The sequence below is a fragment of the Myotis nattereri genome (assembly GCF_964212035.1).
Source record: "Myotis nattereri genome assembly, chromosome: 18".
NCBI lineage: Eukaryota > Metazoa > Chordata > Mammalia > Chiroptera > Vespertilionidae > Myotis > Myotis nattereri.
In genome coordinates this window covers 37,125,112-37,147,945 of record NC_138093.1, presented here as the reverse complement: position 1 = coordinate 37,147,945, position 22,834 = coordinate 37,125,112, and the positions used below count along the sequence as shown (strand labels likewise).

The 22,834-nt window shown below is 39.4% G+C and overlaps 1 pseudogene across 1 annotated transcript; it reads left to right on the top strand.

Annotated features, from left to right (window-relative positions):
- Nucleotides 1-7,064: 7,064 nt before the first annotated feature.
- Nucleotides 7,065-10,336, top strand: LOC308534343 (olfactory receptor 10J1-like; annotated as a pseudogene). The gene is made up of 2 exons: nucleotides 7,065-7,152; nucleotides 9,505-10,336. The product of its transcript is annotated as an olfactory receptor 10J1-like (transcript).
- The last annotated feature ends 12,498 nt before the right edge of the window (nucleotides 10,337-22,834 follow it).

Sequence of the window (22,834 nt, the reverse complement as noted above, 5' to 3'; positions counted from 1 at the left end):
TGTTAAAAAATTAAGGAAAGAAAATACACTCCTATTATCCTCATATGTTACATAGGTAGCATATTTTCTTTTCTTCATTCTTTCCTGTGGATCTGAGTTACTGTTGATCGTAATTTCCTTTTAGCCTGAAAAACTTCATCTTGTATTTCTAGTATGGAAGCTCAGCTCATAACAAATTCTTTCAATCTCTGTTTATCTGAATACACCTTTATTTGCCTTCATTTCTTGAAGGATCTTGTTGCTGACTATAGAACTTTTTGTTAAAACATTTTATTTTTATTTTGCCAATTTAAATTTTTTCACTGTATTCTAGCTTCAATTTCCTTCTGCTAAGAAGTCAGCTGTTAATCATTTTGTTTTTCCTCTGTACATGATAAGTCAAATTTCTCTAGTTGTTTCCAAGATTTTATCTTTGTATTTGGCTTTCAGCAGTTTGATTCTGATGGGTCTACACAGGGCTCTCTTTGCATTTATCCTACTCAAGATGCATTGAGCTTGTTGGATCTACTAAGTTAATGTTTTTCATTGAAGTTGAAAAGTTTTCAGCTATTATTTATTCATTTTTTCTGCCCCTTTATTTCTCTTTTCCTGGGAATCCCAATATACTTATGTTGAAAAACTTACTTTGTCCTACAGGTCTCTGAGTGTCTTCATTATTTTTTTGTGTCTCTGTTCTTCAGACTGGACAATTTCTATTGACTGATTTTCAAGCTCACTGATTCTTTCTTCTATCTCAAATCTTCTGTTGATATCACCATTTCAGCTACCATAATTTTCAACTCTAGAATTTGCTTCTTTTTTATAGTTTCTATTTCTCTTTTGAGATTCTCTATTTGCAGGGCCAATGCCATCATATTTTCCTTTTTGAACATAGTGTCCTGTAATTCTTTCAGTATATTTATAAAATCTGCTTTTGTGACTGTCTATTAAAGCCAATATTCAGCCTGTTCAGAACCAACTTCTATGAACTGCTTTTTTCCCTGAGTTTGGGTCACACTTTTGTTTCTTTACATGACTGTTAATATTGGGTCAATAACTGAGTATATTGTAGCAACTCCGGAAAATTTATATTTTTCAAATGTCATCATTGTTCTTATACTTTTTAAATTGCTTTTTTCAACTTAATGCGGAACCTGCTGTGTATGGATGCTGATGTCTGCTCAGTTCCCGTTGTTTTTATTGCTTAGCCTGGCTTCGCAGGAGTTTCCCTCTGACTCCACAGCTTAGTGGTTAGCCAAGGCTTTAGCAGAGATGGTATGTAAACATGTAGAGCCCATAAGGTTTGACCCTGTGCTGATCAACCTGTGTCAGATTGTGGGATGCATTCAAAGTGCCAGCCAGTTCTCACTCAGCTCTCCCTTAGCCAAGTGTTCTCAGGTCTCCCTTGTGCATTCGCGTAGTCTCTCTGCAGCCAGAAATGTGCGGGGAGCTTATCTCAGCCTTCCTACAGCTCTCTTATCTCCAGGACCTTCCAGTTAAATTCATGGCTTATTTGCTGCTTGGCCAGAACCAGGACAACATCAGAGAGGCAGAACTGTGGGTTTTCTCTCTCCCTTTCCAATGGGCTCTGCCACATTGAGCAGCAGAGCTGAAGGTTTTTGCCCAAGCGCCACTGCAAATATAGACTGACCTCTCTGGCACAACAGCTGCTGGTTAACACCGCCAACCCTGAGCTGACTGTTTCTACCCACTGCACTGTGGGTGGGAGAGGGTGTGGGAGCTATGATGGCGGCATCCCAAGACTAAAAGGCTACAGACTTTTGCTTGTTACCTTATGCTCTAGCAATTTTCTGAACATAAATTTTTCTTAATTTGTTATCTCCTTTCAGTCAATTTCTGGTACCCTGAAATTGGTGTTTATAAATATATCCTTTATTTCTCTACCATTTTTTTTTTCAGAAGGACCTTGAAAATGTGTGTAGGAATATATTCTAAATTTGTTAGAGGAGGAAGAAATATATTATTCAGATAGAGGCAACACTTAACCAGATGTGTGCACTTAACCAGAGATTCCAGGCTTTAATGTATCTGTTCAAGGATATGAGAGTAGCTCTGACAGTCTGCTCAGTTGGTTAATTAAAGTATGGACTCAACAGTTAAGAGGGTCTGCTCTCTGCAGCCGCCGATTGAATTGGGAAGGGATAGAGGAAACCTACAGTTCTGCCTCTCTGATGTTGTCTTGGTTCTGGCCACGCAGCAAATAAGCCATAAATTTAACTGGGAGATCCTGAAGATAAGAGAGCTGCAGAAAGGCTGAGACGAGGCCATTGAATTGATTAAGTAGGGAGTGACATGGGTAACAGCAGTAGTCAGAATTGCTTGCTCTCGGAGCTCTTCAGTGCACCCAGTTGAACATGGCCTTGGTAAGACTGAAATAGAAAGGCAACTGAATCTGTATAACAGTAATGATACATTTTTAAAAATCTCTAGGTCTTGACTTGAGTCACACCCCATGGAGAATCATGGTTCCTCACCTAATGCCTAGTCTAGAGCCAGTTCACATTCCCAGAACTCCTTAAATGGCCATATCCCACTGAGGGTTTAGTCTGTGGCTTTGCCACAAAGACATATTATAGATTTTCTTTGTAGGCTCTCTTAAAGGAACCTTCACTTATTTGATGGACACTACCTCTGATCTGACATTCATCCTCTCCATAGTAAATAACATAGATACAATGTACTCATTGAGAGTCCATTTTTAACAGAGACTGAGAATTATAATATGTATATGTGGCAATGTCAACGGGTCTGTCCTCACAGACACACGACTACCCCTTTGTTTAAGGGCTCTAGTCACAGAAATGTTAGAGGCAGCGATGATTCTCCATTATGGTGAATCAAGTCAGAACTCTGTCATGACCCCATGGAGGATCACAGGGCAGAATCCTCAGATTTCAGTAAAAGAACAAAACCAAAACTTTGAGAAATGGCATTTAAATTACTTCTGAGTCATGGTAAAAGCAGGCCACTTGACCATGTGTCCTGGATGCCTACTGTGAATTGGTCTGACAGGTACCAGCAAGCCCAATCATCTCCATGTCCACCACCCTCGTTCCAGCTCCTACGGGGTTTCCACTGGAGTGCTGCAGCCACCTTTTAATTGACCTTTCTGCTTCCAAACTCACTCTTCTTCAATTCACTTTCCGCATTTCAATACAACATTTTGAAAAAGCACATCTGATTGTGCACAATCTCATCCTCTATTACCTTCTAATTTCATCTCTTCCTTGGATTCTCAAGGTGCCGTTTGGCTTTCTTTCAGTTCTTGCTTAAGTTATTATCATTAATGTATGAAGTCCTTCACTCATGTTTTTTTTCTCTCTGCCTTAAATTCTCTTCCTGAAATTCTCCTAGTTGACTCATATTTATCTTAAAGATCCAAGCTCAAACATCATTCCTCAGAAACAACATTTAGATTTATCAGACTAGCAAAACGGGCCCCCTTTTATTATTTGCACTCATAAGAGTTTTATCCTTGTAGTATTTGTTTTTGTTTGTAATAATGTATTTATTTATGAAGTCATTTGTTTGAAAACTATATGGTGTGCTGGCTGTGCAATGCACAAGGATGCCTAATCAAGAAGAAGAGTAATGGATGAAATCCAGCCCACAGACCACTGACAGGTCATACAGTGTGGTATGGAGCTCTATTTATCCATATGAAGAGATGCCCTTTTACTAACTGCGAAAAAATATGTTGTTTACTCACCAAATGGTATGCACATCTACCTAAATGAGGTTCCTTTTCCTAATTTGCACAAAGATACCCAATGGATTTGCTATAGCTCTATGTGCTCCTTCCTTGATAAACCCTGTGAGAGCAATCACCATTTTAGTTTCTACCATGCAAGCTGCTCTTGGGAGTGAGTAACCAAAGGCAAAGTTTTGTTCTACTAAATGCCCAAGTTCCTAATCAGGACCCTGGGATATAGCCTCAAGTGATTTCTCTGATGCTTGTACCCTGGAGTAATTCTCAAGGAGAAGTCCCTAGAGCTCTCGATCAAATGGGTCCTGTGCTCTTTCAGAAATAAACAGACAGAGCTCCTGGAATGGGGGTTTCAAGAGGACTCAACTCTGAAGGAAGAGCCTCTCAGACCAGAATAGTCAATGATCTGAACCTTGGGTTGGTCACCACACCCTGAGCTTCCTTCTGGCACTCTGGATATGCCAAACTGCTAGCTTGAGGTTTTCAGATTCTCCCTTCTAAGCCTCTTAGAGAGAGTCCTATCTCTGTTCTTCTTCTCCTTTTTTTTTTAAGTTTTGATGCACCGGCAATTCAGATAATTAACACACATTTATCATAGACGCTTTGGAAAATTCAGGAGACAGTGGAAATTTACTCATAATTATGCAAAATCATGCACTGCTGTATGTACACTTATATGATATCCATTTAGCATTTTTAAAATATCTTCCTAACGAAGGCATATCAACTTCTGTGTACCAGGGCTGCATGCATCAGTATCTCAGTTGAGATAGAAAGAATATTTCCAACTCCTATTGAGTTATTTCAAGAGCAAGGCCAAAGTGAAGAGGCTGGTTCCTGAGTTAGCTCTGCCATGAACTAAATGTGTGATACTAGGCAACTCCTTTGTCCTTTTCTGGAATTAAGTTTCATCACACTCCTAGAACATATTTTTGAGTGGTAGATGTATTAATACTTTAAAGAATGAAACCATGAAATGCAAAAAATATACAGAATTTCTACCATCTTTTTAGAGAAAAGAGCTATTCACCAAAAAGTCAGGTTAAGGATTAGAAAACCATATTAATTATCTATGTCCCTTCTTACTGATAATGGCTTGGCAATATTTATTTCATTCATCATGTCTTCCTGGGCTGTTCATTTATGTCCTTTTTCCTCTGGCAGTCTCTCAATTTCTGCAACTTAATGAACTTTATCGACTTGATCCTTTCCCGTCTACCTGTATGCCAGATTTTCTCTTTCCTTTGTTTGAGTGTTTCATATGCTCCATTTGCCTGAAAATAAAATGAATAAGAACTTCGGATGACAGGACACAGATTATGAACAGATTTTTAACATTGTCAGTAGCCTGGGATAAAATAAGACCATAGACTACAAGTTAAGACCATACCCACCAAAGTGCAAAAAATCCAGGGTATCTTAGATATAGTACAATGGAAACTCCAGTTTCTTACTGGAGAGAGACTATGTTGATACAATCATTTTGGAAAACACATTGACATTACCTGCTAAAGTGAGCATGCTTTATGAACCAGCAATTTTTTCATTAGATATGTAACCCAGAAAAACGAAAGAGACACATGCAAGAGGTTTAAAACAGCTTTGTTTATAGTAGAAAAATGAAACTGAAATAAACCAAATGTTCTTCAAAAGCAGAAAGAATATTTAAATTGAAGTCAATGCTCATGATGAAGTATTTTAGAGCATTAAATGAATTAATTATAAAGCCGGGATAGGCAAACTACATCCATAGGCCAACTACCTGTTTTTATAAACAACTATTTATTGATTACCCATTTGTTTATGGGGTATATGTTTACATACTGTTTATGGCTGCTGTTGCACTATATCAGCAGAGTTGATTAGTTGCAACAGAGACTGTGTGGCCTGCAAACACTAGAATGTTTTGTAATGTTTCTTCCAATTAACACTATCATGAACACTTTTTTTGAGGTGTAATATTAAAATTTTTATTGCAAAATGTTATACATTAAAAAGAGTGTATAAAAATGTACATTTTAAGAAAAAAACACACACAAAAATATCTCATGCCCAGGCTAAGAAATAGTACAGCACCATAAATCTAGAAACCTCATATATCCTCCTTTCAAATATTTCAAATATATGACAAATATCACTATCATCAATTTTAAGCTAAAGCATTTGCATGTTTTTTAAAAACAGATTACCCCTAAACAATATATTATTTATTATTGCCTTCTTTTGAACATTATATAAATGGGATACATACATACTTGTGTGTGTGTGTGTGTGTGTGTGTGTCTGTGTGTTTTCGATTACTCAGCCGTATGATTTAGAATTTGTGCCATGTTTATTTCTAGAAATGTAAGTATTCCCTTTAATCTGTAACATGAGTCAGAAACCCAGTGGGCTGATGCTCTAACCATTGAGCACACCAGCCAGGGTGGGCAAGTGATTTTTAATAGAAATGTATCCGTTTCATAGAAGTTTAAAACTGTATTGATATTTTTAAAGTGTATTCAGATAAAGTTGTTCATAATATTTTATGTCTGAAATTATGTCCCTTTATTAATTTATAATAAAGATTATTTATGTTTTCACTTGCTTTTCTTGGTCAGTATCACTAACAGTTTACCTAAAGTTTATAAACTTTTACATTTGTGAATCTTCTCTATCTTTACCTCTCTTTTACATGTCATTAGCTTATGTTTCATCATTATTTATTATTGCTTTTCCCCTTCTACTTTCTTTTCTATCTTGTTTTGATAACTTCTTAGGATGGGTGCTCAACTTATAACTTTTTAGCCTCTTTATAAAATAACAAACAAGCACTTTAAATTATAAACTTCCTCCTAATAATGTTCTAAATACATTGTGTACTTTTTATTACTGTGAATCTTTTATTACTGTTTAGTTCTAAATATTTCATAATATCCATTATAAGTTCCTCTTTAAACTATCAGTTAGATTATCAAACACTTGCAATTTTTCAAGTTATCATTTTTGGTGACAATTTCTAACTTAGTCACACTGTGACCTCAGAATGTGGTCTATATTTTAAGAAAATACAGTTCTAAGAAATTTTTGAGACCAACTTCATAAACCATACGGAGATGGCCATTTTTCTTTTAATGACTCAGGTATACTTGAAAAGAATGGTTTACCTCAAACTTTTACAGCATATTGCTCAAATTTTCTGTACCTTTACTTCAAGTTCTAGGACTAGTCTTCAAAATCCCTTGATTCATGAAGTTTTGAACTGGGTCTTTGTGATACTGAATCCTTGTTCTGGAGAGTGTTCACCATAGATCAGGGAAGTCTCAGGTGCAAGAGAAGGTATTGACCTTCTCTTTATCTTTCAGCCCTGAGCTCCTCAATGAAGAAAGTCAACCAGACAGAAGTAAGAGGGTTTGATTTTCAAGGTCTCTCCAACTTCTGAGAACATCAACTCAACATTCTTTGTGGTGTTTCTTGCTTGTATATCTTTTATTTATTTATTTGTTTATTATTTGTTTATTATTTTTTAAAATAAATCTTTATTGTTCAGATTATTACAGTTGTTCCTCTTCCCCCCCACATAGATCCCCTCCACCCAGTTCCCACCCCACCCTCTGCCCTTACCCCCCACTGTCCTCATCCCTAGGTGTACAATTTTTTTCCAGTCTCTTCCCACACCCCCCACACCTCTATTCCCCGCCCCCCAAGAATTGTCAGTCCATTCCCTTTCTATGCCCCTGATTCTATTATATTCACCAGTTTACTCTGTTCATCAGATTTTTTATTCACTTGATTTTTAAATTCACTTGTTGATAGATATGTATTTGTTGTTCATAATTTGTATCTTTACCTTTTTCTTCTTCCTCTTCTTAAAGAATACCTTTCAGCATTTCATATAATACTGGTTTGGTGGTGATGAACTCCTTTAGCTTTTCTTATCTGTGAAGCTCTTTATCTGACCTTCAATTCTGAATGATAGCTTTGCTGGATAAAGTAATCTTGGTTGCAGGTTCTTGCTATTCATCACTTTGAATATTTCTTGCCACTCCCTTCTGGACTGCATAGTTTCTGTTGAGAAATCAGCTGACAATCGTATGGGTATTCCCTTGTAGGTAACTGACTGTTTTTCTCTTGCTGCTTTTAAGATTCTCTCTTTGTCTTTTGCCCATGGCATTTTAATTATGATGTGTCTTGGTGTGGTTCTCTTTGGATTCCTTTTGTTTGGGGTTCTCTGCGCTTCCTGGACTTATAAGTCTATTTCTTTCACCAGATAGGGGAAGTTTTCTGTCATTATTTCTTCAAATAGGTTTTCAATATCTTGCTCTCTCTCTTCTTCTGGCACACCCATAATTCGGATGTTGGGATGCTTGCAGTTGTCTCAGAGGCTCCTTACACTATCTTGATATTTTTGGATTCTTTTTTTTTTTTTTTTTGCTTTTCCGGTTGGGTGTTTTTTTATTTCTTCGTATTTCAAATCTTTGACTTGATTCTTGGGATCCTCTTGTCTGCTGTTGGATCTCTGTACATTATTCTTTATTTCAGTCAGTGTATGCTTAATTTCTAGTTGGTCCTTTTTCATATCCTCGAGGGTCTCACTAAATTTATCGGCGGTTTCTAGAAAATTCTTTAAAAACCTTATAACCATGGTTTTGAACTCTATATCCAGTAGTTTGCTTTCCTCTACTTCTGTCATTTGTGATCTGTTTCTTTGTCTCCGCATTTTTTATGCTTCCCTGTGTTGATAGAGTGGCTTTGTGTGCTAGGTGTCCTATAGGGCCCAGTGGCTCAGTCTCCCCAATTACCTGGGGTGGACACTCTTGGTGCACCCCTTTGTGGGCTTTGTGCACAGTATTGTTGTAGTTAAGCCTTGATTGTTGTAGGTATCACTGGGAGGAATTGACCTCCAAGCCAACTGTCTATGAGAATCAGCTGTGTCTGCAGTGGGAGAACTTCTATGCTGAAGATACCCTTATGGGGCAAGACTTGCTTCAGTGGGGCTTTGGTGCTCACTGAGTCTGCCCCCGAGTGTGTCCCTTATGGATCTGAGGAGTTGTAATCTGGATGGTCCCAATCTGACCACTGGGTACACAGGCTCTTGGATCTCTAAGGAGGTGCTAATTTAGCCTCTGCCTGAGGCTACCCAGCAGGAGCTACAGAGAGATCTGCAGGTTCCTCTTCCTTGTTTGGGTTTTGGAGGTGCCCAGATGAGGCCCAGCTGTGAAGCTGCTGTGGGGCCTTGGGCCTTCTTTTGGAAGTTCTGGGTCTCTCTGACCCAGCTGCAGATTGTTAGGTAATTTTGATTGCAAAGGGCCATGGCATTCATATGCAAAAGCCTCTGCACACAGCTTGGGTGGGGTGGGCGTCTCAGGGAATCAACAGGGTTGAGCAAACAGCTATGGCTGATCTTCAGCCCTGCCCTAAGAGGCCCCGGGTCTCAGTGTCCCGGTAATCGCTGCAAGCATCTCTGAGAAAAAGTCGCCCTTGAGTTCTGCCTGCTGCCAGACTGTCCAGTTTCTCCCCGTATGAGTCTGGGTCCCCAGAGACTCACCCGGAACTGGAGTCAGGGCCGTCAGGAGCTTGAGACTCCCTCCCGATTGCAAAAGACACCGGCGTCCTCTGTTGCCAGCCCCTTTCTGCGCATGCTCGAGCCTCTGTACCTCTGCACTTTACTTCCGCACCTCCTCTGAGTCTCAGTGTGCTTTTCTCTTTCCTTCTAGTTGTAGAATTTCCACTCAGCCAGCCTTCCTGTGGTTCTGGATGATATCTGTTTTGTCTTTTAGTTGTATTTTTGAAGTGGTTGTGCGAGGCAGCAATTTCAGGTGTTTACCTATGTTGCCATCTTGGTTTCTCTTGCCTTGTATATCTTAACTCTGGCTGGCAATGCCATTAGGGTGACTATTACCTGTATTGAGCATCACCTCCACATCCCCATGTAATTCTTTCTAAGTGTCTTCTCCACATCAGGGACTTTCTACTCCCTGGTCATTATCTCCCACATGCTTGCCCGTCTCATAGGCCTGAGCCAATCCATCTCTCTGGAGGGCTGTGGGTCAGCTCTTTTTCTTCCTTGGTTTTGCTATCACGAACTGCCTTCTGCTAGCATTAATGGGGCATGACTGCTACGTGGCCATCTGCAACCCAATTTCCTTAGTCATCATCATGAACTGGAGGGTCTGTGCCATAATGACACCCTCAGTCTGTGCCACAGGGTTCTGGCTGTGGCTATTTTCAGTCTACCCTTTTGCAACACATGGATGGAGCATTTCTTCTGTGGTGTTCGACCTGTGCTGAATTTGGCCTGTGCTACTCCAGTCACCAATGATATCCTGACCTTAATTATCAGCCTCTTGGCCATCACAGTTCCTGCCACATTCCTCTTTATCTCTTATGTCCTCATTATTTCCACCATTCTCAAGATTGCCTCAGTGGAAAGCTGGAAGAAGACCATTAATACCTGCACCTCACACCTCATATGGCTGTGTCTCCATTGCCTACTTCAAGCCCAAGTCAGAAAACACCAAAGGTCAAGATCAGATAATCTCAGGGATCTACTCTGTCACACCTTTACTGAATCCTGTTGTGTGTATTATGAGAAACAAATATGTTCAGGATGCTCTGTACAGAGTGGTGGCTAGGAAATCCCTTTCCTAAGATGAAATTCCTACCCAAATAGGCATTCATGTCTTCCAAATGAAAGCTTTAGGTAAAGTTACAAAGCCCGGTTTTCAAGAGATTGGTGAAGTCTCATACATTATAATCAGGGCCAGGGCAAAAGTGAAGCTGGGGTAGCCTCTAATAATTCACTCTCACTTCCTCAATTGTTTTGTTAACAAAATACGGATCTGAAGACAAACACCCACAGACCTTATTCCAAGAGATGGTGACAAGGTCAGAGTGTGAGCTAGTGTTCATCTAAAGCTTACATTTAAAGTGACGGGTCCACTTTGCTGAAGTATAAATCACATTAAAATTGCAACTTCACTGAATCTTCTTTTAATATAAACTCAAAGTTTGAACAAGTGGTTACTAGAAAGGAAATTGTGCAAAAATCTAATTGCCTTGTGTTTTAATAAGATAAGCAAAGCAAAAATATAGATATGCTTTAGGAAATGGGTTTAGAATGAGCTAAAAACCTTCTAGAGAGAACATTTTCAAACAACCCACTGCAAGTCTCCTGTCACATGTGGATTCCAGAGGAAAGGGAATTAGGGAGTAGGCATGGGGATTAGGGGAGTTAGTGGAGCTCTGGCCATGTGAATACAGCTCACATGACTTGGTCTGAATCTTTGCTTCTGCTGGCTGAGGATAAGCCACATGAAGAAGTCCTTGTAGGGCTAAAAGAAATGTCTCCCTCATGGACATGACCCCCTGTGGCCATCTTTGTTGGCATCCATTGAGATTATTCCGGTCTTGTCGTGTTATTAATTAACGTGGTCTCTGCACTTCATCTTCCTTGTGACTGCTCTAAGTGCACTTGCTTTCTTTCAGCTACTTCTTGAGGTCACTTGTACATTCAACTGCATCCGTGGCTCCATAATGGAGAGAGCTATCCACCCAGATGCTTCACGTACCCTTTTCTGCTCCACCATGATGTAGACCTTTCATTAGAGTCTCTTCTAGAAACTGAGAGGCATACCCCTTTGCTTTTATCAGCTTCCTCTGCCTTTCTTACAGCGGTATTTAGCTGGGAGTTGTTAGATTAGGCCTTCTATATCCAACTATCTGTATTGTCTTCTCCACAATGCTCATGCCTTATTTATTTATTTATTTATTTATTTATTTTGATTTGGCAGAAAACCTAAATTCTTCAAACCCTATATTTTATATTATGCATATAATCCCATGCAAAGTACTTTAGTATTTAGGTTTTATATATATATATATAAAATATATATATATTCACTCTTTATAAACTAAAAGAAGCTTTCCTCTGTAGAAAAACTTACTAAGGTTAAAAAATATTTCAGGTTTAAGACAAATGTCTTACCTATGAGCTAAGCTTGGGAATTGTTTAAAGCCAAAAGAGGAGGAGATCACTAGGTTGTAAGTGTAAATATGGAAGTGTGTGGCTGGACCTAGAGGTTCTCCAACATCAAGAGTGACAAAAAGCGGAAAGAGAGATGACACTGGGAGGGAAAAAGTAAAAAGTATAAAAACTATGAGAGGTTGTGTCTTGCCTCTTGGTTTCCAAGAAAGAACAATTATTTGGGTTAAATGTTACCAATATGGCAAGCACAATGACTCACAATTGACCATTAATTTTGGCAGTTTTGACTCACAAAAATGTCCTTTCTTTAATGTGATTTTATTTCTTTAATGTGACCTTTCTTCCTTTCTTTCATTCGTCCACCCACCTCCCTCTCCCTTACATGTCCACTCCCTTGATCATTGAGCCCTTAGGACATCAGATTCTGGTCAGCCTCAAACTGTCTTAAGAACAAAGCCTCATGTGTGTTAACCACTGAAAGAGAGATTTGGTCAAGCAAGAGACAACATCTTGACTTCAGTTGTGTGTCACCCGCAGGCTCATGAAAGCAAAATGACCTGTAGACCACGACCTCATGATACCAGGCAGAACAATGACATGGCTGGCATCCTTATCCTAGCCCTAATCAATCAATAGAGCCCCAACCCCAACTCCTTTAGCCACTATGATTAACTTTTCCCCTACAGAACCCAAACCCTGAAAGGCATTAGGGAGCCAGGTCTTTGAGCATTAGCTTACCTGTGACTCCCAGCTTGGCACCATTTTCTCAACTAATAAACCTCTACTTTCTCTCCTGCAAACTTCTATTTTCAACTTGTTGGGCTTTGTTGCTCACAGGTAAATGGACCCTTTCAGTGTGGTAACCATTTTGGCACCTAATATAAGGCTCCCTTTTGCCCGTGGGTTGGGAAACCCCAGACCAGGGCTTGCCTCCAGGCCCCTGCCTGCCAGCTACCTGACCTGTTGTCTCAGAGGCAGAGACTGGACTGTGGCTCATGACTGGGCGCCCCCTGACTTACAGTGCATTTGTTTGCAGCATAATAAACAAAGTATGTTCATTATGGTTTTCGAAATCAAGGATTTCTTCTGTAAGGTTTTGTGAGTGATAAAGCCCCAAATAAACCTGAATGGGAACAGGGAGAGAAACAGTTCCTGAGAAATCTTAGCTAGTTTGTTTGATCTCATGGGGGAACCCAGCAAGAAAGATTATTTGTCTAGGTTCCCTCTTCCAGACTCGGGGAAACTTGGCGGGAACCAAGAGGAAGAAATCTTGTAAATTTGTTTTGCTAGTCTCTCTCTCTCTCTCTCTCTCTCTCTCTCTCTCTCTCTCTCTCTCTCTCTCTCTCTCTCTCCCCCCCCCCCCTCCCAGAATCGAGGAAACTTGGTGGAACCAAGAGGTCTTGTTTATTAGTTTGCTTATTTGTTATTTGTCTGAGTCTCATGTTCTGGGAACGGGGCCAATCTGACAGCATTTCAGCAAACCTGGAAGGAGTTGGCAGCAGAAGCTTGTCCCAGCCTAATTCGAGGCAGCTGTTTGTCTCATAGCCACCAAACTGAGTGGGCCTCGTGTTTGTCTCCTCTGAGTAAATAATACTCAGGGTATGAGACGTAGCACAAGTTTAGGCCACACAACTTCCCTGCTCTCTCTCTCATTTTTTTAATATTTTGTTTTATTGCTTAAAGTATTACAAAGAGTATTACGTATGTCTTCTTTTTTTTCCCCCCTTGACATTCCCCCGGCCCCTGCTCTCTTGTCTATTGTGTCTGATTTGTTGCTGTTCAACTTGTGGAATGTACAACTCTCTACTCACTAGCAACTATCTAATCCTAGAACTTATCCAACATTGCTCGAGCTAAAATAAGTAAATGTTTTTGTTCTAGGCCTTAATGATATGGGTAACTCCACCTCTGTAACTCAGTGTAGCCCCCAGGGCTATATGTTACAGAACTGGGAGACATTTAGCTATGGGACCATGAAAAGAAAAGGAACGATTTTTTTATGCAGACTAGCATGACCACAGTATTCCTTAGACTCAGAGGAACACTCGCCAGAGGATAAACACAGCTAGAGATCTCATATCTCCAGGCACCCATGTTAATGTATCAGAACAGACCTCTTCAGAGAAAATGTAAAAATTTGGTACAAAAGACAGGGAAATCGACTGAGCCTATTCTGTTGGATATGAAGCAACTGATTTCAGCATCAGTTTTTGCCACCTCACCTGCCCCCTGCCCCCTATTGGGAATAACAAAGTTGCAGTGCAGGCAACACCCCCTTCCCTTCTGTGGGTATTCCAAAACTATAAATACAGGAATGGCTTCCCCTTTCCATACCAAAAGGGGTACCCAATTTGGTCAGGAAACTTCCCCAATCCAGGCATGGCAATACCCTTCAAGACAGATGCCAATAAGAGAGCAGAATGCAAATAGCCACCCAGCAAGAATGCTTTGGGTATACACTTCTTTCTCCTCCTCACACCTCACTAGCTGGACAAATACTGTGCTGCATACAGAGAGGAAAGTCTCTTTAAGAATGGGAAGTCTCTTTGCTTCTATCTTTACTTCTCATAGACCAGCCTGGATAGACATTCAGCATGCTACTCTCCTGACTGCTGAAGAAGACAAACCATTTTAGAAAATCCTAGACAGGAGGCTAATCATCTACACCAAGCATGTCAAACTTACGGCCTGCGGGCCACATGCGGCCCACAACAAATATTTTTGTGGCCCAGCCAATATAACAGTATGTAAGGAACATTTTAATAAAAATTTCTTAATTTATTTTTTACAATATCCTGTTATACATAATCTCTCTCTATAAAACCCCAAGTGACCATTACGACCAAACAACCAGAACAACTAGAACAACCGGAACGACCGGAACGACCGGAACGACCGGTAGACCAGTCACTGTGATGAGCACTGATCACCAGGGGGCAGACACTCAATACAGGAGCTGTCCCCTGATAGTCTGTACTCCCACAACAGGCGCACCACTCAGCTGACCGACCTGTCCCAGTGGTCCACTCCCTCAGTAGTCCTGCAGGTCCAATTTCCAGAGAACAGGCCAGGCACCGACAGACCAGCGCCGCTAGCACGGTCCTGACAGTGCTGCTGACCTCCTGGAAGTCCGCCTCGGGCACCACGGCCACTTCCCCACCCTAGATGCTCCGCAAGGAAGAAAGGATATAAAAGCGGCCACCAAGGAGGCTCCCGACAACCAGCATGAACATCAGTGGGATGGATCCGGATCCCAGGCCAGCAAGAGCATTCCACCACCTGCCGGGAAGGCTGATCATATCCTGCCCTCCCAACCCTCTTCGGGACCTCACCCACGCACAAATTCGTGCACCGGCACTCTAGTTACTAATAACGAACTACAACATTTGCTAATGACTGATGACTATAATCGTGTTGCATTCATTTCCCTTATGGGCCTTATGCACAGGTGCCCCATTTCTCTCCACTAATATTAGCAGCGAATATTTTAGCAGCTGATTGCCACGTCATTAGTCTTGTATTGACTTGTTTGATGTGCGCAACAGGAAATATTTCACTTTTGAAGAACATGAAAAATAGGTTTATTTGCATTATGCTTATTAATTTGTGCAGTTATTCAGTATCTGGTAAGTTAATGTTCAAGAAAAAATATTAATTTTTATTAAAATGTTCTATTATTTTATGTTAATGACGACTCATTTGTTTCAGCCCTTTGTATTCAGCATGTCTCTATCGAAATAAACCTGTTTCTATGAAAATTGAAGCTTTTGTTTTTTTTGTGACCCACATAAACTTAAACCTTATTTACTTGGCCTGTGTTAGCCTTTGAGTTTGACATGCTTGATCTACACAATAAAAACCCTCAATATTTGATTAGGGCTGAAGCCTCTATAGCCATTTCTACAATTGACCCCTGATGGAACGCTAATGATGATACTTACCAAAACTTAAACATTATAGGGTTGTGTTCTGGCCTAAGAAGGGAGTACCTAAACAAACAAAAACTTTCAGTAAAGTTCAAATGCTCAACCACTGAGCTGAGGCAAACCCTTCGGAATTCTCGGAGTCGATTTGTGCGGCCTACCGTTAGTACACTGACCTAGAGTCCACTGCTTCTGAAAACGTAATGGTCATTACCATGACCTTTATAGCTCAGATTGCATCAGATATCCATAGGGAACTGCAAAAGGTTGAGGGTGCTTATGGGATGCCAACTTCACAATCGGTAGAAATTTCTTTCATGGTCTTCAAGAGCTAAAAGCAGGCTTCAAAGAGGGAAAAAAGGCAAGAAATAAAGCTACATGCCTAAATGCTGGCTACAGCTCTGAAACCAGGAAGACATGAGATGACAAACAAGGTCAGACCTGCCCCCCAACCTAAAGTGTTCAACTCTAGAGGATGCCCCAAACTAGGTCCAAATCGGTGTGCCCATTGCAAACAGGAAGGACACTGGGAAAAGAATTGCCTGATTCTGAGCCAGGGTCCAGGACACTCGAAATCCAATTGAAATGCACTGCAAACACACCAGACTGCAGACAGTGTCCGGGAATGCTGAGTTCCAGGGCCTCCAGTAAAAGCAACGGCTCTTTTAACGTCAACCACATGGACCCCCAGGTCACCCTAGAAGAGAAAAACCAATTTATTGACTTCTTAACACAACAGCCACTTACTCCGTGTTAAATACACGATTAACAGAACGATCACAGGAAAGGATGCTAATAATGGGGGCCTTAGGGAGTCCCCGGCAAAAGCTGTTCCTCCAAACATTGAACTTCAAAATGGGAGAAACATGTACCTAAGGCAGAGCTTCCTAGATGTGCCTGAGTGCCCGATTCCACTCCTAGGATCAGATTTATGGATCAAACTGAATGCAAGGGTAATCATTGCCCTTGACTGAATAGACATTAAAATTTTTTCCAGAAAATGCCTGTGCTTTACAGGTGGCCTTATTAAGCTCTGAGAGCAAGACCATCCCTAAGAAAATCCCAGATATTATCTTGAGAGTAGTTAACGTTGAAGGTTTGAGCCTAAGACAGGCCAAGACAAGTCAAGACAGCTGTTCCAGTGCAGATCTATCTACAGGAAAAGGCCATTATTTCTCATTTGAAACAAGAGCTAAAAGAACAAGCAAAGAAAGGAATTTAGCTCTTGACAATGGCATTCTTCCTGTACAGAAGCCAGGCCCTAGTGAGTATTGATTTGTTCAGACTTACAAGCTATAAGCCAAATAGTAGAGGACATATATCTGGTGATCCCCAAACCTTACAGACTACCAACCCCCTTATCTGGGGTGTTTTGCTGGCTTACAGTATTGGTTTTGAAAGATGCTTTCTTCTGTATACACTTCAGTCCTGTATCACAGGAATGCTTTTGCCTTTGAATGGGAAGACCCAACCTCCAATACAAAAACCAAACAAAAACCCTTCTGCTGGATAGTGCTTCCTCTGGGATTTAAAAACTCCCCCACCCTAGCTGGGAAAACGTCAGCTGGAGACTTGAGAGACTACTGGCTACAGGAACTCTGTATGTCGATGACACGTTCAGTGCCAGCCTGGATGAGGGGGCCTGCAACAAGAACACCATGTTAACTCTGAACTTCCTAGCAGATCTAAGATACAAAGTCTCCCAGAAAGAGGCTCAGATATCCCAGCCCAATGTAAGTACTTTGGATTTGAGATCACCCAAGGACAGAGAAGTTTACCCCCAGACAGGAGGGACCCTACCTTTCAGGTAGCCATAGCAGCCACCCGTCATCAATTAAGATTTTGTAATACCCTTTGTAATACTTTAAGCAATAAAAAAATAAAAATAAAAGATTTTGCAGGATACGGATCCCCAACTTTGAACTGATTGAAAAACCGTTTTATGCGGCTTTAAAGTGAACAGAGTCGAGAGTCCCTAGACTGGAACAACAACAACTCCTCCTCCTCCTCCTCCTCTTCCTCCTCCTCCTCCTCCTCCTCCTCCTCCTCCTCCTCCTCCTCCTCCTCTTCCTCCTCCTCCTCCTCCTCCTCCTCCTCCTCCTCCTCCTCCTCCTCCTCCTCCTCCTCCTCTTCCTTTCCCTTAATGTTTTTATTGATTTTACAAAAGAGTAAGGCAGAGGGAGAGAAACAGTGATCGGTTGCCTCCCACATGAACCCGCAACCTGGGTATGTGTCCTGACCAGGAATCAAACCAGCGACCTTTTGGTACACAGATGATGCTCAACCACTGAGCCACACTGGCCAGGACCCAAAAGGCCTTCCTAACTATTAAAGAGAAACTCATGACTGCTCCTGCTCTGGGTCTCCCCTCCCTAAGAAAGCCATTTGTGCTTTATCATACGCTACAACCTTTTATTTAATGTATTATTTTTCATTTTTTACTGAATCTTACCTTCCTCTTCCTGTGAGCTGCAAAGAAATTCTTTCCATTTATTTTCATTAACTTCATATCTTTATAACTTTGAGGAGTGTACACATTCTCATTAAGATAAATAACCATATATCCTTTATTACCAAACTCTAATCTACCCATATTAGATAAAAGTTTTTAATTATTTTAATGGCTCAAATTTTAGAGATAGAGCCTTTCCAAGTTTTTGAAACCAAAATTAAATTATTTCTTTAATGTATATAGCAAATGGTTCATCTAAGCTTTTAAAGAATACATTCCCCTTATAAAAGCCATGCTGTTTTCTCCCATACGTGGTGCTCAATGTACCTATACTTTATGATTGAAGCCAACATTTACCCCCACTCACTGCAACACAGAGCACAGCATCCTTCCCCCTGAGACTTTGCTGTACATGTTTGACCTGTGACTTCTCCTTGGGGCTCTTGGATTCTGCATGTCTTGTGAGCAGAGGCTCTGACTGCTACTGCTCCAGATGGTTATTGCAAGAATATTTGTATAGTTCACAGCCTTAGAAGACAGAGATGGTGTCTTCCTCGGAAGCAAAGAATAGGCGCGTTTAATGAGCATCACAGCAGATTCAAGTTCCCCGAAGTCAGAGCCCCCGTTTCTAATGCAGTTCACTGCGTATGAAGATGTTCCAGGCTCCCTTTGTGTTCTTGTGCAAGAACTGGCGCAGATGACAATACTATTGCTGTGAGGAATAATGCCTCTTGTCTCAGGCCCAGGAGTGCCATGCCTTCTGCCTGAGCTTATGAAAAAGTGGAAGGCAAAACTGTAAGCCTGCCAGTAAGGTAAATCTCAGGCACTTCACAGCTCTTGACGATGGCTTTATTCCAATTTTCTTAATTCTCTAACTGTGGTTCTTCCAGAATATATAGAGTGGAGGTTTCATTCTCACTCTGCATAGTAAGGTCAATGTCTTTCTCACATTCAAGTAAAATACTGGAGATTTATATTTTCCAGAGATATTTGCAGAACTGAAGGGAAATGCTAGTAGAAAATAAAATAATAAAGAAATATTTCATATACGAAGCAGAGAGACTTTCTTCCCGGTCTCCTTTTCCTCCTTTCACTCTCACAATCCTGCAACAAGGTGTTCAGAAATTAGAAAGGATATTAGAGAAATGCGGCATATATATATATATATATATATATATATATATATATATATATGATCCTTTCAGGGATAAAGGAATAGAGTGCATCAATAAAATAAAAACAGGCTTCAATAACAATAAATATTTTTAAAAAGACAATTTATTTAATTAATAAATTCAAAGATTGGAAGAGAATGTTGAGGAAATCTTCCAGAAAATGTAGTAAAGAAGAAAACAGATAATAAAAGAGAGAAAATAGAAAATGTCAGGATTGATAGAAGAAGTTTAATGTCCAACAAATATGAGTTCCAAAATGAATAGAGAAAATAAAAGAGAGAAAACATCAATAAAAATTATATTTCAAAATATGGAAGATCATGAATTTCCAGATTGAGTGACTAGCACACTGGGCGGGGAAGGGGGGGGAGGGTGTTTACACATTGAAGAGTATCATCTTCTAACACCCAAACTCTAAGGATAAAGAAAAATTCCAGAAGGTTCCAAAATGAGAGAGGTGAAAGAACATTATATTAAAAAGACTAAAAATTTAAAAGAAATTGAATGTTTTTCCAGTCACACAAGAAGTTAGAAGACAATGAAGCAGTGCCTTCAATTATGAAGGAAAATAACTCCTAAGCTAATTAACATTCAGCAAATTATTTCCAACATATACAAATATAAGAAAGATGCTCATAAAGAAGTAATATTACAAAAAATTTACATTCCATATTCTTGTTCTCAGGAAGTTATTGAAGAGGTGTCCCAAAAATTCAAGGTAATAAAAGGCTCCCAAGCTCATTGTATGAGACCATCATCACTCTGATTCCAAAACCAGAAAAAGACATTACAAGGAAAAGGAAAAGGAAAAGTATAGTCCAATAGCCCTAATGAGCTTAAAGGCAAATATCCTCAACAAAATACAGCAAAACAAATTTAGAAATACATTAAAAAGATGATACATTGGTTCAATATCTGCAAATTGGTTCAATATCATGCACTTTTGGGATTGAAAATTGGTGAAGCCACTATAAATAGTGAGGGTTTGTTTGTTTGTTTTTGTTTTCAAAAAATTAACAATGGAACTACCTCATGACCCAGCAATTCTACTTCTGGGCATATATCTGAAGAAAACCAAAACACTAATTTGAAAAGATATATGCACATCTATGTTCATTGCAGTGTTATTTGCAATATCCAAAACATGGAAGCAACTCAAATGTCCATTATTAGACAATTGGATAAAAAATAGCGGTACATATATACAATGAAATATTACTCAACCATAAAAAGAATAAAATCCAATGGACACAGACACTAGGGGGGTGAGGGCATGAGCTGAGGGTGGGAGGGGGCAATGGGGGAATAAGGACACACATGTAATACCTTAATCAATAAAGAAAATTTTAAAAGGGAGAAGATATTAATGACAATAAATTACTAAGTACCAAAAACAATAAAAGAATAAAATCTTATTATTTGTGACAACATGGAGAGATCTGAAGGGTATTATGCTAAATGAAGTAACTCAGACAAATACAAACATGTGATTTACTTATAAGTGGAATCAGCAAAAACCAGGCAAACAAAACAGAAATAGACTCATAGATACAGAGAACAAACTGAGTACTGTTAAATGAGTGCGGGATAAGTAGGAGCTGGTTGAAAAAGATGGATGAAGGGATTAAGAAACTGCAAAATAGTGATGGGGATGTAAAGTACAGCATAGGAATTATAGTCAATAATTTTGTAATAACTATGTATGGTACCAGGTGGGTACTAGAATTATCAGGGGGTTCAATTTGTAAATTGTATAATTGTCTAATCACTATGTTATACACCTGAAACAAATATAAAATAACATTGAATGCCAAATATCATTGAAAAGTTAGAAAAAAAATAAATATGAAATTAAAAAATTACTAACTAGCAGGCCAACTAACTACAATAGATAGATAGATAGATAGATAGATAGATAGATAGATAGATAGATAAAAATGACTTGAGAATATTACCTGATATGTTTGACTATGATAAGCTATATATAAAAGGTTTTATTATTCTGGTGAAAGATTTGAAGCTTGATTAATTATAGATATCTGAAAACTAAATAAGTAAAAAGGTTTAATTACTAAAATTTAGTGAGAGAACAAAAATTGCACTGAAAGATATACACACATTGTATGCTGCATGGCTCAGTTATAAAAATTTGCATATTATAATAATACTAGAGGCCCAGTGCACAAAATTCATACACTTGGGGGGGAAGGGGGTAGTGGTGCCTCAGCCTGGCCTGTGCCCTCTCACAGTCCGGGACATCCCTCTCGCAGTCCGGGCTCTCGCAGTCCAGGACCCCTTGCTCCTTATCACCAGCCTGCAGAGGAGGCAGGAGAGTCTCCCGCCACTGCTGCTGCTCTAGCCAGCAGTGAGCCTGGCTTCTGGCTGGGTGGCGCTCCCACTGTGGGAGTGCACTTACCACCAGGGCAGCTCCTGCATTGAGTGTCTGCCCCCTGGTGGTCAATGTGCATCAAGCACATTGGGTCGATTTGCATATTAGGGTTTTATTATATAGGATAAGTTCTGAACACTGATTTAATTTTGACTGGAAAAATGACAATAGAAGTATGTGATATTTGTGCTTATGTGTATATAGATATTGTTATAAGTGAGCTAAAAAGGCGAGAGATAATGCCTAGAATTTAGGGAGTAAAAAATACTGTCATATGCATTTACATATAATGCGGCAGAAATATGCAGGTAAGTAACATGAAAAACAGGTAAAAGAGTTCAAAGTAATTGCTTCTAAGAAGCAAGAATCTTGGGTAAATAGAGAATTGCATGTTTTAATAATGTAGTACTGTTTTGTACTTTTATATCTAGATTTGGATTACTTACCAAAAATAAAATTAAATTGTTAACATTAAGGTTTACTGTTGTATAAATATTAATGGTGTATATATAACTTTCTAAATAAAAAATAAAACAGAAAAATTTGGTCAAACTGAAAACTGGCCAAGAAACAAATAGGGTAAGAAATTTTAGTAAATAGAAAATAAAAATAAGAACATATCTAACAATTTCTAGAATTATAATAAATGAAATAAATTAAGCTAATCAATTGAAATACAGAGGCTTTAAGACTAAATTTTAATAATCTGACACTACACAATTAATATAATATGCTACAGAAAGTTTGAAAATGAAGAGTATAAAGTGGTATCCAGGAAAATGCTGACAAAAAAGTTGTGATATTATTAATATTAGACAAAATATTATTCTAAGTGAAAACCACTAAGGAACTTACAATATTGACTAACCCTATAATTTACCAGGAAGACATTCCATTAATAAATTTATAAGATCCTAACAGCATAGCTTCAAAATGTATTATAAAAAAAAACCCCGATAGCCCAGTTGGTGTTGCTTGCTCGACCTGTGAACCAAGAGGTTGTGGTTCAATTCCCAGTCAGGTCACACACCCAGGTCATGGGCTGGATCCCCAGTGGGGGTTTACAGGAGGCAGCTGATCGATGATTCTTTCTCATCATTGATGTTTCTGTCTCTCTCTGCCTCTCTGAAATCAATAAAAATACAAAACAAAAAACCTTTTTAAAAAAACTGATAAAACAATAGGGAGAAATTAGAAACACCCAATAGCAGGAGGCATTAGCA